The sequence below is a fragment of the Ambystoma mexicanum genome, chromosome 9 (genome assembly GCF_040938575.1).
Source record: "Ambystoma mexicanum isolate Mex_15411 chromosome 9, UKY_AmexF1_1, whole genome shotgun sequence".
Taxonomy (NCBI): domain Eukaryota; kingdom Metazoa; phylum Chordata; class Amphibia; order Caudata; family Ambystomatidae; genus Ambystoma; species Ambystoma mexicanum.
The window spans coordinates 686,617,719-686,632,247 of record NC_090931.1 but is presented as its reverse complement, the minus strand read 5'-3'; positions in this window follow the sequence as shown (position 1 = coordinate 686,632,247).

Below are 14,529 nucleotides of genomic sequence, written 5' to 3'. Positions count from 1 at the left end.
AATTGTTCTTTTATAAGGCACCAGCAAGTGGTTACCAGGCGAGGGATCAGGATTCGAACCTGTTGTCTTGCTTCCAAGACAAACGCATTGCCCTTGAGCTATCACTTGCCACTATAACATGCGTGCACCATGATCCGAAAAATGTCCTTTCACTTTAATGGTGGTTATTACTTTCAAAATGTGATACATATCAAATTCAGTTGCATTTCGGGAGGCTACGGCTTTCTTATTGAGTTAGAAATACTTCTATTGACATCTCCTGGTCTCCTGCCCGGGAGAAACGCTCAGGGGCAATGTGTTTAGTTTGGAAAAAAATAGAAGGCCGAGCAACACGGGTTCAGGGTTCAAAACACAGTCCCACGCTTCGAGGTTAGACTTTGCCATTAAGCGAGATACAAGAAAGCCAATTTAATTTTGTCTATCTGTGTTCTTCAGTCTGCAGCCCAGATCATAGTCGCCACATTGGAGGCACCTCTTCTTTCTGACTGAGAGAGTACAATCAATAGTCGACTATATTCCAGTCACTTCCCAAAGGCATCATTCTAATAAAACAATTGCCAGAAGTGCAAGGACATGGTGTATAGTGCAATCACCACTCTCGTCTAGGACTGCGCGCCAAGCACATGCCTTAAAAGGCCAACCATTTACCTCTTGCCATGACAAATGCAGATGCCTCAACTTTCTCACCTTGCCACCTTTGATGTAACCTCTTATATTTTTCAGTGGGTTTGGCTTACATTAATACATACTAACTGCCACATTATCCTGTTTTTATAAAGAGATGCAGACTCGATTTTTTCCACATATGAATAATGTAATAACACCAGTGGTTATTACCCCATGTAAAGTCCTACATTTTTCAATTTCTGAAGGCGGAAGTGCTAACTAGGTTCAGCTAGGAATTGTACATACAGTCTATAGGGATGTTGTCATTGAGTTGCCGCATTCAGTGGCAGTCACTCCTTGCAGAGTCTTTCTGCTACCTTGCTGTTTGGAGGTGTGGCCACAGAACACTCAAAACCCCATGAGGCCGCGGAGCGGCCGCAGAGTTGTCGCTGAGTTGCTGCAGTCAGTGGCAGTCACTCCTTGCAGAGTCTTTCTGCTACCTTGCTGTTTGGAGGTGTGGCCACAGAACACTCAAAACCCCATGAGGCCGCGGAGCAGCCGCAGAGTTGTCGCTGAGTTGCTGCAGTCAGTGGCAGTCACTCCTTGCAGAGTCTTTCTGCTACCTTGCTGTTTGGAGGTGTGGCCACAGAACACTCAAAACCCCATGAGGCCGCGGAGCGGCCGCAGAGTTGTCGCTGAGTTGCTGCAGTCAGTGGCAGTCACTCCTTGCAGAGTCTTTCTGCTACCTTGCTGTTTGGAGGTGTGGCCACAGAACACTCAAAACCCCATGAGGCCGCAGAGCGGCCGCAGTGTTGTCGCTGAGTTGCTGCAGTCAGTGGCAGTCACTTCTTGCAGAGTCTTTCTGCTACCTTGCTGATTGGGGGTGTGGCCACAGAACAATCAAAAACTCCAGGAGCCCCAGAGTTGGCGGCCCGCCCGCGCCCTAGCCACTATGATACCTGCTATCAGGCTCCCATGCAAACAGACTTCCAAACAGAAAGGGGACCCTGGCTCCGAAGTCGTCGCACAAGAAGTGAAGACAGCGGCTTGGAGCGCCACAGCCCTCTGAAAGCTCTAAACTCAAGAGACCGTCGCACTAAAGATACAAAACCAGCTTTCCACAAAGAGCGGCTGGACCCTGTGCTCTTTCCTCGCCCAACGCTTACAGCCACGTTGGAGGAAGCAGTTGCCAACACGAGCTGTATTGAAAACATGGAGCCTACTATCACTATGACCAGTCAAATCATTCAATTGAAACAATTGAAATTACGTGCACTGACAACCACAGCAACTAACCCTCCACCTCTAAATGAGGGGCTAGCTTCCTGGACCAACTCGCATAACAAATTGCATATGGATTGGAATCTCCCTAACAACTCAACACCACCCGCCACCCGGAAAACGACAAACGCTCAAACCGAGCTCCACTCTGCACCTCCTCCTTACCTCATGCCCGCTGACGCCGCTGATTGCTCTGTCCTTGGGCAGTTGGCCTCAGTCGGCGCTCCCCGCCCGACGACTGGCATGGAGAATGCGGTCGTGTGAGCCGGGGTCGCTGAGGGGGAGGAGTCGGGGCCCCCCGGTGGTGGAGGTTGTGGAGGAGCAGAGGGGTGCCTCGCTCAGGTCGGTGGGGTGCCTGCCCTATGCGCCGGCCTGCCTGGGGACTTGCGCCGCCGTCGCGAGCGGGCCCCTCGGGTCTGCAGGAGAGGCTCCATGGGAGAACCCTCGCTCGGACGCTGATGAGAAGGTGGAGCCTGAGGAAAGAATCAGGGCGGAGTCACCCGTACCGATGCCCGAGAGGATGAATGAGAGAGGGGCTGCTGCAACGGTCCCAGTCCCGATTGAGTCGTCAGACCTTAGCGACTCCCAGAGAGAGAACACTGATGGGAAATCACATGAACCTTCAAAATCACAACTCCCTACACTGGAAACACTGAGATCTGCCTGGGAGTTGTGGTAGAGGTCAGAGGGGTGGGGGGAGAGGGGTGTACTGTCAGGAGGCTGCCTGGGGGTTGTGGCAGAGGTAAGGGGGCTGAGGGGTGGTGCCAGGATTTGAAGAGCTGCCTGGGGTTGTGGCAGAGGTCAGAGTGGTGAGGGGGGTGGGTATACTGGCAGGGGACTGCCTAGGAGTTGTGGCAGAGGTCAGGAGAAATGGGGAGGTGTCCGAACTTGAGGGGGCTGCCTGGGAGTTGTGGCAGAGGTCAGAGGTGTGAGGGAAGGGGAGAGTACTGGCAAGGGACTGCCTGGGGGTTGTGGCAGAGGTAAGGGGGTTGAGGGGTGGGGTCAGGACTTCAAGGGGCTGCCTGGGGATTGTGCTGGAGGTCAGAGGGGTGAAGGGAGGGGGTATCATGGCAGGGGGCTGTCTGCGGAGTTGTGGCAGAGGTCAGAGGGGTGTACTGTCAGGTGGCTGCCTGGGGGTTGTGGCAGAGGTCAGGGGGTGAGGGTTAGTGTCAGAACTTGAGGGGGCTGTCTGGGGGTTTCTGGCGGAGGCAAGTGGGGGGTGGTGCTAGGAGGGTAGACTGGCATGGGGCTGCCTGGGGTTTGTGGTGGAGGTCAGGGGGTGAGGGATGGAGTGAGACTTGAAGGGGCTACTACAACTTAAGGGTGTAGGCCGGCATTTTAGGTGACTTGAAATTAGGGGTGACAGTTGCAGTTCTGCTGGGATGCTGCTTTCAGTTACAGGAGACAGTAAGCAGTATTGCCGGGGTGCTGCCTTGAATTACAGGGGACGGTACACAGTATTGCCGGGGTGCCCCTTGGAGTTAGGGGTGACGGTACGCAGTATTGCTGGGGTGCTGCCTTGAGTTGCGGGGTACAGTACGCAATATCGGCAGTGTGCGGCGTCGAGTTAGCTTTCACTGTGGAGGTCATTTTAATTATTTCCATAAATTGCATGGAGTGGACCTCTTATAATTTCAATTAGGTACACACTGGTCCTTGCATTGCAATTTGAGTCATTTCCAGTACCAAGTGCAAAAAGTAGGCGTAAAAAGCAGGTGAAATCGCGTGTAGGACTTCTTTTAGGACTTTGCAGAGCAAACCGAGTAATTGCTGCATGTCATTGCCATCTACACTTGGCAGGCTTCGTTTTTAATGGATTCCCATAGACTCTGCCTTAGCTTTGCTGGTGTAAAAAGCAGGTGGATTCCAGAGGAATTCAAATCATTAGTGAAATCATGAAAATATCATGCTGGTGTAAATGCCTGTGCATTTGTATGGCGGAGAGAGGATGGGGTAGCGCAAACGGCATATCGATTCATCACCCGCTCACCACTATAAACATTTATGGAAATGTGGAGTACTGTAAAATCATGCGTCCAATTTTTACAAATGCATTGTGGGCACGATTTTTACTCTACTCCACACCAACATTCCCTCCCCCTCCCCCTCCACAGCGGCAGGCTAGCAATTTACAACTCTAATCTGTAGCACTTGTAGCTAAGGTTCCATATCTTAAATCGCTGCAAAAATGGCAGTGAATACAAAATATTGTGGCAAAAATTCTGTGGTTTTGCCGCCACAATGATGTAAAGGATGCAGGGGACACCCCCGCAACCCCAGGACCCATTATACCATTTAAAGGGAGCCGGGGACACACCCGCAACCCCCGCTCCTCTTAAATGGTATAATCCTTTACCGGGTCAAACCACTGCATTTTTGCCGTGATTTTTTTTTACAGGCAACATTTTTGCTGCGATTTTATTACCCGATACCTTAGCTAAACGGAAGGTTTTTTTGTATTATTTATTTACAGCTGGAGCACTTAGGCAATTCAATTCCAGAATTCGGAGTGATGACGCAATTCGTAGGATATGGAAAAAAAATACTTCCACATTTTTGAGATAGAACACTCAGTTCGTAAAACGCTGCAAAGTGGCGTTACGTCGTGGAGTGTGGAACACATTAGAAAAGGAATGGCGTAGCGACAGAGCACACGTATTAGCAAGACTACGTCAGCTCTTTCAGATACATGGTGCAACGAAATATAACCTCACAAGAAAGAAAGACCGGACAGAATTGTACCCAGTTTTCCTGACATAGAAATTGAATGGATAAAATGTCCAAAAAAAAATGCTGTGGAAAAAGAAATCGAATCTGCCTCCAATCTGGGTTACAGTGAGTCCGTTGTTTGTTTAACGTCTGTTGCTAAGAACCTCTTTTAAATGTTGAACTGCAGAAGCACCAGAAATGATTGCTCCTGGGCTGTGCCTGTGCTGACATCAAGTATTTTGTATTTTTTAAGCCGCTGGTACTGCATGACAAACCTACTTCCTCTGCGCCCGCATTTGCAGCTCACAAAACGCACACGGCCCGACTGCCCCCATGCGGCCACGTGTTGTAATAACAAGGTCATGAAACACTGCGAAAGCGTGTGCTGCTTACCGTATGTAAGCGACGCTACTCACTGAAGTTCCAGAGAGGCCGTCATTTTCCATGTCATTGCAGTGGACACACGTAGTATTACCGTGGGAGGGTTAAGGGATCAAGGTAGAAAAATTGCACATGTTAATAGAAAAATGCTCCGATCGAATCCCTCCCTCCCTCCCTCCCTCCTGCCTTCCTTCGAGACGGACACAGGAGTTCCATAGTTGGAGTCTCCTGCACATGCCTTAAGGGGCTCCTTATATTACCTCGGGCCATGGCACAGTCATGACCCACCTTAAAAGGGCAATACATGTGAGAAGGGACACATCCCCTTAAAGGGGTAATACACAATGGGAGGGTCACACATTACAATGAACTTGCACTAGTGGGCATTGTGAAGGGCTGTAGCTGGTAGAGTGAGAAGCTGGTACGGTGCGCAAAGTGAAGAGCAAGATTCTGCACTGATAAGCCGTGTGAAGACGTGGCACTGAGCAATGCGAGAAGCTGGTGCTGGTGAACAGTGTAAAGGGCTTCTTCTAGAGGGCAGTGCAAGAAGCTAGTACTGTGCGCTGTGTGAAGACGGTGGTACTGCGTCACATTCACCTGTTTGTGGAGATCCAGTAGATCTAAAGGACACCAGAAGAAAAGAAAAAAAAGGAGGAGGCCCTACCAGTCATCTAATGCTGACTCCAAACTCTTAAGGCAGGAGACCAGAACCTCCGATCACAGCGTATAATCCTATGCTTACCTTATGAATTTGCGGGAAAGTGCGTCACAGGCACTCGTCCACCATGGAGACAGCGTTACCAATATGGTTACAGAAGGCTATCGATAAAACTCCAGGGATCGAACGTGACCCAATGATGTCATGACATGCATCACGTATACCAAATAACCGTCAACCGGCAACACGTCACCGCGGATTAAGGCCGAAAGGCATGCTGGTAATTGTTGTGTTGTGCCGTGCGTTCCGAACATCTACAAAGCACGAGATAACTATAAAATAGACTTTGGGAAAAGAAGTAAAACTCTAGTCCCCCAAACTAATGGGATATGCATTATGCTAAAACAAAAGATATTAGTGCCACGATCCTTGGTAGTCGCCGTAACGCTCCTAACAAATGATTCTTAAATAGGGCATGTAAACACGTACTGAGCAACACCTATCTCTTCGCAGCAAAACATAATGGCTATAGACACGAAAGGTTAATCTTGCATTACATTTCGTAGTTTTCTAATACAGTTTGTCCAGATTCATCTGCCTCCGCGCCCCTCCCGTAGCAAATAAAGGGTGCCTTGCCGCCAGCTCACTGTCAGTGCAATCTTAAGTATCGGACCTATGCTTAAGTTTGCATGACAGTGAGCTGGAGGCAAAGTGCCGTTTATTTGTTATCGGTCAAGAGTGGCTTGCTGGGCCCCACACAAAACAACAGCAAGGGCTCAATTGACACGGACAAACACGCTCAGCAACTGAGCCCCCTGCTTTTCTTGTATTGTGTGTGGCCCAGCGCTGCGTAATTATTCAAGAGGCGCTGCAAAACTGTTTCCCCTGTCACTCATGTCACTAACTGACAGTCAATTAGTCAACCCAGGGACATTAAGAAAAGATTTTTCGGGCGCACCGAAAAATCTTGCACAGGGCATTGTGTGGGCTATTTGCCGGGGCTGAGGCAGAGTCAATCCGCATTCCGAGATCAGGCTAGGTATCTGATGGCCATTGGTCACCGCTGTACATGGTGGTGGGTGCAATATTGTATAGAAAATGCTCATATTGCACAAGGCATCAGCGTAAATTGCTAGTCCTATAAAAGAGGCGGTGCAGCAGCTCAGCCTGGGTCTGCTGAAGCGGCGATTATTATCTCAGCGCTGGCATCTTCCCACTGTATCCAGGCAGGGCGGGAATTCTGAGAGCCAGGCACTGCATCGAACTGTCCACTCTTCCTGTGATGCGCGCGCGTCTGCAGCCAAAGCCGTTGCCGGATGTTTAACATCTTCGTCCGCACACTCCCATTCCCTTTACGCAGGCACTGCAACTTCCGCGTCACGTGCCACGCCTGTCAGCACAAGCCTTCCCTCACTAGGAAGAACGAGCGAGCCTGCTCACGGGTCTAGCCCATTCCAATAGGCAATTGTTCTCTGCCGGCAGGAGGCATCATTGCAACATGTCCAGTTATATTACAGTTCTATAGAGAGTTTTATTAAAAAATGTTGACCAAGGAGGAGCTTGAAAGATTCCATTAGGATCTTTTGTTTTTGCACATGTGTTAATGTTAAAAGATATTTATACCGCGCATTATCACCACTGTAGTGGTCCACTAGCGCTCTGGCGGATCTGAAAGAAAGGGACGAGGGTAAAAAAGCCTTGCTTGGTGAATGTTGGGCAAAGCAAACCTCGGAAACCCTCCCTCCAATACATGACCTGTCACATATACGTCTCGATTTGAACAACCATTGGCAAATCCAACATGTTTCGGTTATCATACGTTAAGATCACCCTCAAAAAGTCCCAAAACAACGTCATGCGCATTTGATATACCTACAAATGTCTGCAGCAATAGTTTCTGGCTACAACCAGTGTCGCTATCGCTCCACCTCCGTGATCTCTAAGCACATGACCCTCAGTCCTTTCTCCTCCCTCCCAGGATCAGGATGCTTGTTAAGGAAGGCGCTTCTTGATGCAGAATCAGTGCCCGCACTTCGCCCCCACTTCACACCACTAATTCTCGCTTTCACTTTGCTTTCATAAGTCTTCAACCGCATATATTCCTAGGCCCACAGTTCACCCTTTTCTTTTTTGGCCCGTTAGTGACTTTCTTATGAATAGCCGCACCACTTGCTCCCTCGACTCATGTCCCCCGAAGGCTGGAAGCTCCCCAAGTTACAGCGCATACAACATTTTAACATGAAAATGCCAAGCTGAATGGTTTGCAAGACACAGCCTGTTCATTGGATGTGATCTAATAGTCTTATAATAGCATGGGTGTGCATCCTTCTGGTTGCGCCTGTGTATTCTCTCGTCTGAGCATTGTGGATGATACCAGAATCTGAGTAGGTGCTACGGATTGTGCCATTCTGGATAGTTGTATTCACTACCCTTTTGACAAAGGCCAAGTGGCATAGCTTGGCAACTGTGCACGCTGCACACTTCAGAGAGTGGTGCCAGAGTGGCCGAGTAAGCCCAGTCCTTTAAAAGTAGAATGCAAGAGTACAATTGAAGTAAACAGATGAATTGCTCTTTGAACAAAAGAGTGTCTTCCTGTACAATTGGCGAGTTTCTTGTTTTGAGGGCTACAATGTGCTCCAGATTGTCTCAGAGCGCAGTCCCCAATGGCCTTATTTTCCTTCTTTCATGTTGTTTGCTCGTGAATATTCTAGGGTTGATCAGCTTGCCCTTTCCGGGACCTGAGTTCTTGATAGGATTCTGAGCACAAGGGCAATATGTAATGTGCATTTGGACACATAAGTACATAGGTAATGTACACAGGGATATGAATTTGATTTCTTGCGTTACCAGCAGCCACTGAACAGGATTCAAGGCTGGGACAATGCACAGATCTCCAGAAGAAGTACAGTATCAAACCTGAAAATGCGAAAGTCCAAATACTTCCATGCTTAGAATGTTGTGCATATATCACTTCTGCCTTCTCACAAAATTGAAGTCAATAGTCCAGTAAGAAGACACGTGGAAGGCTCCATTTGGCTGCTTTTCAATTGTGGGGATAAAATGGAAGTCAATGTGGCAATTGGATTTGTTATAGTCCCGAAATGTCCACTTTGCATGGAGGAGACTGCAAAAGATGTTAGAGGAAAATAATAATACTATCCGCATGATTAAGCATACCTCTATATTTCTGAGGCTACATATCGTACTGTACTCGTAGCATAACATGTGGAGGTCTGACTTCCAGGATCATATTTTTGGGTACTTCTGAACATATTGACAAGCACGGATTGCTTAAGTGAAGCACCTGTCATGTGTTGAAGGTTCTGGATGCTCGTCTGCAATGGAGCTACTATATTCTTTAGCCTTCATATTCTTGAGCCTGAGATGTGCGGAGGCCGAGATATTCTGTTTTGCAATAGCCCAGCATGGACCTCACCTGCAATCCCACAGGTTCAACTTGATGGTTAAGAAGTCAGTCATGGCAATATCTTCTTGAGCAAGTACAGTTGGAGGTTCCTGCTGCTAACCACTCTGTTGACCTGAAGCATAGCTCTGAGTCACGCATCCATTAGCCATCGGTATGTCAATTGATTTCCTACATTCTGAACAATTGAACATATAAATCCCAGGTGAATTCGAAGAAAGCAAAATACTGACTTGATGTTGTATTTCCACAACTCGGTCCCATACACATATCCCTACGACAGCTTAACTATCCCATCAATGCTGCAATACAAAGTACTGCCCGGTCTATAAAGTAATTAATATAGGCTTCTTAAGAACAAGAAAAGTGATCTATCAATTTGATTTCTGATTGTGTCTTTGTGAGAATGCACTAGGCTGATATTAGCAAGTCCTCTCCCAGTAGCTTTACATAGAGATCTACTATCTCCCTAATCTCTAATGTTCACCCTCTTCTATTTCTCCCACCTCATTATTAGTAGGGGACCACCCATTGTATATGATACCTAGAGGCTCTACGATTACTCCAACTTGCCCCCTTTTAAGGAGAGATATACATATTAGGAAGACCTCAATGCCAGAGATCATGGACCCATATTTAAAAGGTATTGGTTGTGGATCAAAGAAATATGGTGATTGTGAATGTTAATAAACCCGAAAGACCTGAGCTGAAAGATCCCCTTTTTAACAGTTTTGGCTTGGTTACAACTAAAGCTGGAGAAAGCTGTATTAGGACCCATGACTTCAGATTTTTGCAGAGGGTCCAAATCAAGGAGTGGTCCAATGATGAATTACTTAGGCGCTATTGTTATCAGCTGTGGCCGTAGTAATCTCCCACTTTTTCTGAGCTACTGTAACAAACCTGGAAAACTGACGTCTACTGCGAGTTTGAGAATTGTATGGATCTGGTTCCTTGCATCTGCTTTTCACTGAGAGTGAGGTCCTTTTTCCACCCTCCTGGCAATCTGTTTTTTCCTGCACATGTGGTGTTTGTGCCTGGTTGTTGACCCCTTCATTAGGTAGGTGAACTTTCTGTGCATTACTGGACCTCCAGGGGAATTATTGAACCTGAAAAATCGGAAATTGAAAACAAAGAAGAAAAAACGAAATGTGCTTAAAATTGTTTGAAACACACTGTTTTAATGAGCAATTTCATTGTGCTTCCATTTTTTGAGCTTTTCAATACCTGAAGCTGCGTTGCTATTTTGAGAACACGAGTTTTCCCACTATTGCCTGCTTATTTGACTGATTGTTGGCCCTTCCAAGATGTCACCATGGTTTTCTTTGTTGTGTAGGCAGGCTAGCTGAACTACCTCTCCCTGTGCAGCACACCCATTGGTTGATGAGTGTTTTCTTCCATCCAGCCAGGGACCGGCAGGCTTTAGCCGGCCCTCTCAGCAAGGTCCACTGCCTGGAGCTGGTTTCTTTCATCTGCCTTTCACTGAGAGTGAGGTCCTGTTTACACCCTCCTGGCCATCTGTTGTTTCCTGCACATGTGGAGTTTGTGCCTGGCTGCTGATCCCTGCATTAGGTAGGTGCACTTTCTGTGCATTACTGCACCTCCAGTGGAATTATTGGACCTGAAAAATTGGAAATTGAAAACAAAGAAGAAAAAATGAAATGTGCTTAAAATTGTTGGAAAAGCACTGTTTTATTGGGCATTTTCATCGTGCTGCAGTTTTTTGAGCTGTTTAATACCCGAGGCTGCCTTGCTATTTTGAGAGCATGAGTTTTCCCATTATTGCCTGCTATTTGATTGATTATTGGCCCTTCCAAGATGGCCGCCATGGTTTTCTTTGTTGTGTAGGCAGGCTGGCTGAACTACCTCTCCCTGTGAGGCACTCCCATTGATTGCTGAGTGTTAAGATGGCCCTCTCAGATAGGCCCACTCAGAAACCCCTGTCTGCTCCCTGTCTGCTTCCGGAACGCTAATTGAGGTCCTCCCTGCACCTTAACCACAATGATGCTGCCACCTCACTCCTCTAAGAAATCTGGACTGCCTTGACATTATCACCTCCAGAACCATGGGTTAGTTCCCTCCTTCTGGACTCACTCCTAGCACCTTTGACTATCACTGTTCTTTCTGCTTGTTACTCCAATGTTGTCATCCTGATGTGCGTAGTGCTTCTTCAAACCCTTTGCTAACATCTGAACCACTGATTGGAAAGTCAAACCTGCTGTTTTTGCTTTTTGCTAGAAAGTCAAATCTTGCTGTTTTTGCTTTTTGCTAGAAAGTCAAATCTTGCTGCCCATTGCTAAATTCTTTGTATTTTGTATACTGTTGCTCTTCTGTAACTTGCCATCCCAGTGACCTCACCACTCTCTTTTGTCCCACACCTACCTGCCTTAGCCCCCCATCTTCTCCATATTCTCCTTGCTTCCTCCCACATGGTGCTTTCTGTTTCTCCTATCTTTTCCAACTGCTTCTACATTGACTATCCTTCCCTTCTCACTAAGTCTGGTAGGAAGAAGTTAAAAAAGGATATATTGGCCTATAACCCTGATCTTACTATCGCCAACCTCTACTCCAATACTTCCTCCAGACAGACCCTCACTGACATCCTCTTTATCATTCCTTCACCAGTTCAATGAACTCTTCATATGATCTCTGTGCTCTGTCCTATCTTCTCGTCTCCCATTAATGGTGGCATTCGCTAGGGAAGTTCTCATGGCTTCATTCGAATCCTCTAAAGTCATCATTAATGTCCACCTTAATGGCACTGTCATGGTCCAAGGACCTAAGGCCAATCTCCTCCTCTTTGATAGGCGCTTCCCTCGCCTCATCACTTTCCTCTCATCTCCTGCTGTCCCCTCCTCTCCCCCCTTGGCTATCTTGCCCTCTCTCTCCTCCACCTCTGCCCCTCCTAAGGCACTTTCTCCTGCGCAGGGCGTACCTCTGATCTGCACCCTTCCCCGGAAGGTCTTTAAGACTGGCAACCTTCTTCATATTGCCACTCTCAACTCTCGCTCTGCTGTCAAACACTCCTCTGACATCTGCAACCTCCTTGAAGAACTAGGCCTTGATGCCCTTGGTCTTACTGAGATATGCTTCACGGCCAGCTCTGTCAAGAGCTTTGACACTCTCCTCCCTGATGGCTACAAGATCCTCTCCACACCCAGATCCTCCTGGTCCGTTGGGGTGGGCGGTAGCCCTGATCTTTCCTGAGTGGATTCCTACCTCTATCATCCCCACTCAGACCTACTCCTCTTTTGAATGCCTTGTCTGTAGGCTCTTTCTCTCTCCTACCCATTCTCTTACTGTTGCTACCATCTACAGGCCTCCTGCTCAAATCACCTAGTTTCTCTCTGAGTGGGCAGACCTCTCCTCCTCCCTCCTGGCCTCTACCACTCAACTCGTCCTCCTCGGTGACCTCAATATCCATTTAGACTCTCCTTGTTTGTCCTCTGTACTCTTCTGTGACCTCTGCGACTCCCTCTCCCTGTCCTTCCTCCCCTCTGGCCCGACTCACTCTGCAGGTCACACACTCGATGTCTTGATCTCCTCTGACCTCCCCCTCTCCATGCCTCTGACCACGCCTCTGTCCTGGAGCGATCACTCCCTCCTCTCCTCTCATCTCTCCCTCTCTTCCCCCCAAGTCAAGCCTACCCCAACACTGCCACCTACATTCTCGGACATCCGGCCCATGAAGCGTGTGTCAGTTGAGGCTTTCACCTCCACCTTCTCTCCCCCCCTCCACCTCTGGCTGTCTCACATCCTCACACAGCCCTGTCTCTGTTCTACTCTTGAATTTCTGATACTCTTGATGCTCTTGCCCCTATCATGAGGATCCATTCGAAGTCCAAAGCCAAGTGCAATTCCTGGTATGACTCTGAGCTAGCTACACTTAAACGTAAGTGTAGGGCGGCTGATAGGAAATGGAGGGCTTCTTGTTTATCTTTTGACAAACTGGCATGTCGCCTGCTCCAAAGGCAATACCGACTGTCCTGTCCTCATCAAGAAGAGAGTCAACATTTAAGCGGTTACAAGACATTTGGTCGAAAAAAATTGGTCGACTGGACAAATGGTCGAACCAATTTGGTCGAAAACCAAATGGTCGAATGTTATTTTTTTTATTTTCACCCCTTTTTTATTTTTATTTTGGGGGTGTCCCCCCCAACCCCCTTTTTTTCTAAAAAACCATTTTTTTTTTAAAACAAAAACCCGAAAAATATATATAAATAAAAAAAAAATTCGACCATTTGGTTTTCGACCAAATTGCGTCGACCAAATGTCTTTCGACCAGTTTTCGGTTGACCAAATGTCTGGACACCCATTTAAGCTTGTGTCTCTGCGGCATCTAACAACTCGGCCGAATTCTTTCAAATCTGCAAGGAGCTGGCCATCCCTGCTGTAGTCTCTACCCCTCCTGTTACCTCACAGTTTCTTTGCAATGCATTTGCCTCTCACTTTATCTCAAAAACCCAGGACATCCTGTCTACCCTTTCCACCCCTCCCCCTTCTCTCCCCTCACCATCTGTGCTTGCCGACCCTCCTTCAGCCACCCCCCATTCTCCTTCTCGTCCTTTCCTCTTTTCTCCCCTGATGAGGTTGCTAGACAATTCCGATTTATAAAAGCCTTGTCAAAACAGGTTAATCCCTGTTCCTCTATAACCATCAAGGACCACATTGACACCCTCGCTCCAGCCCTTGCTGATTTTTGCAACCACTCCTTTGCCTCAGGATCCTTCCCCTCCCCTCTGAAGCACTCCCTTGTCTACCCTCTTCTCAAGAAACCCACAGCTGATCCTTCTTGTCCGACTACCTATCGCCCAATTTCCATTACTCCATTTCTGGGCAAACTCCTGGAAAATCTGGCCATCTCTCATCTTAACCTTCATTCCAATTCTGTTGGCTGCCTCCATGACCACAAGTCTGGCTTCAGAGCTGCCAGAAGCACAGAAACTGCTCTCCTGAACATCCGTGAAGATCTGCTCTCCAACCTTGACCCTAACATTCCCTCTGTCCTCATCCTCCTCGATCTCTCTTCTGCCTTCCACATGGTCAACCATACCATCCTGCTCAACCGTCCCCATGATAACCTGGATATCACTGAGCAGGCTCTGACCTGGCTGACCTCTTTCCTCTCTGATTGACCCTCCCAGGTCCAACTTGGGTCCTTCCTATCCTCTGTCTTCCTCTCTACCTGTGGTGTTCCGCAGGGATCTAACCTCTCGCCCTGGCTTTTCAACCAATTCCTAGCTACTCTCGGCCAATGCATTGCCATTTTCTGCTCAAATTTACAGTGCTACGCTGACGACATTCAACTCATTTTCAGGCTGCCCTCGGCCACCTCCTTTCCCTCTCTCATCTCTGATTGCCTAACTACCATTCAAGATTGGTGTGCCGCCAATTATCTTTGTCTGAATGCCAGCAGGACGGAGATCCTCCTCATCGACACACCTTCAGCATCCTTTCCCCTTCACTCTCTGGC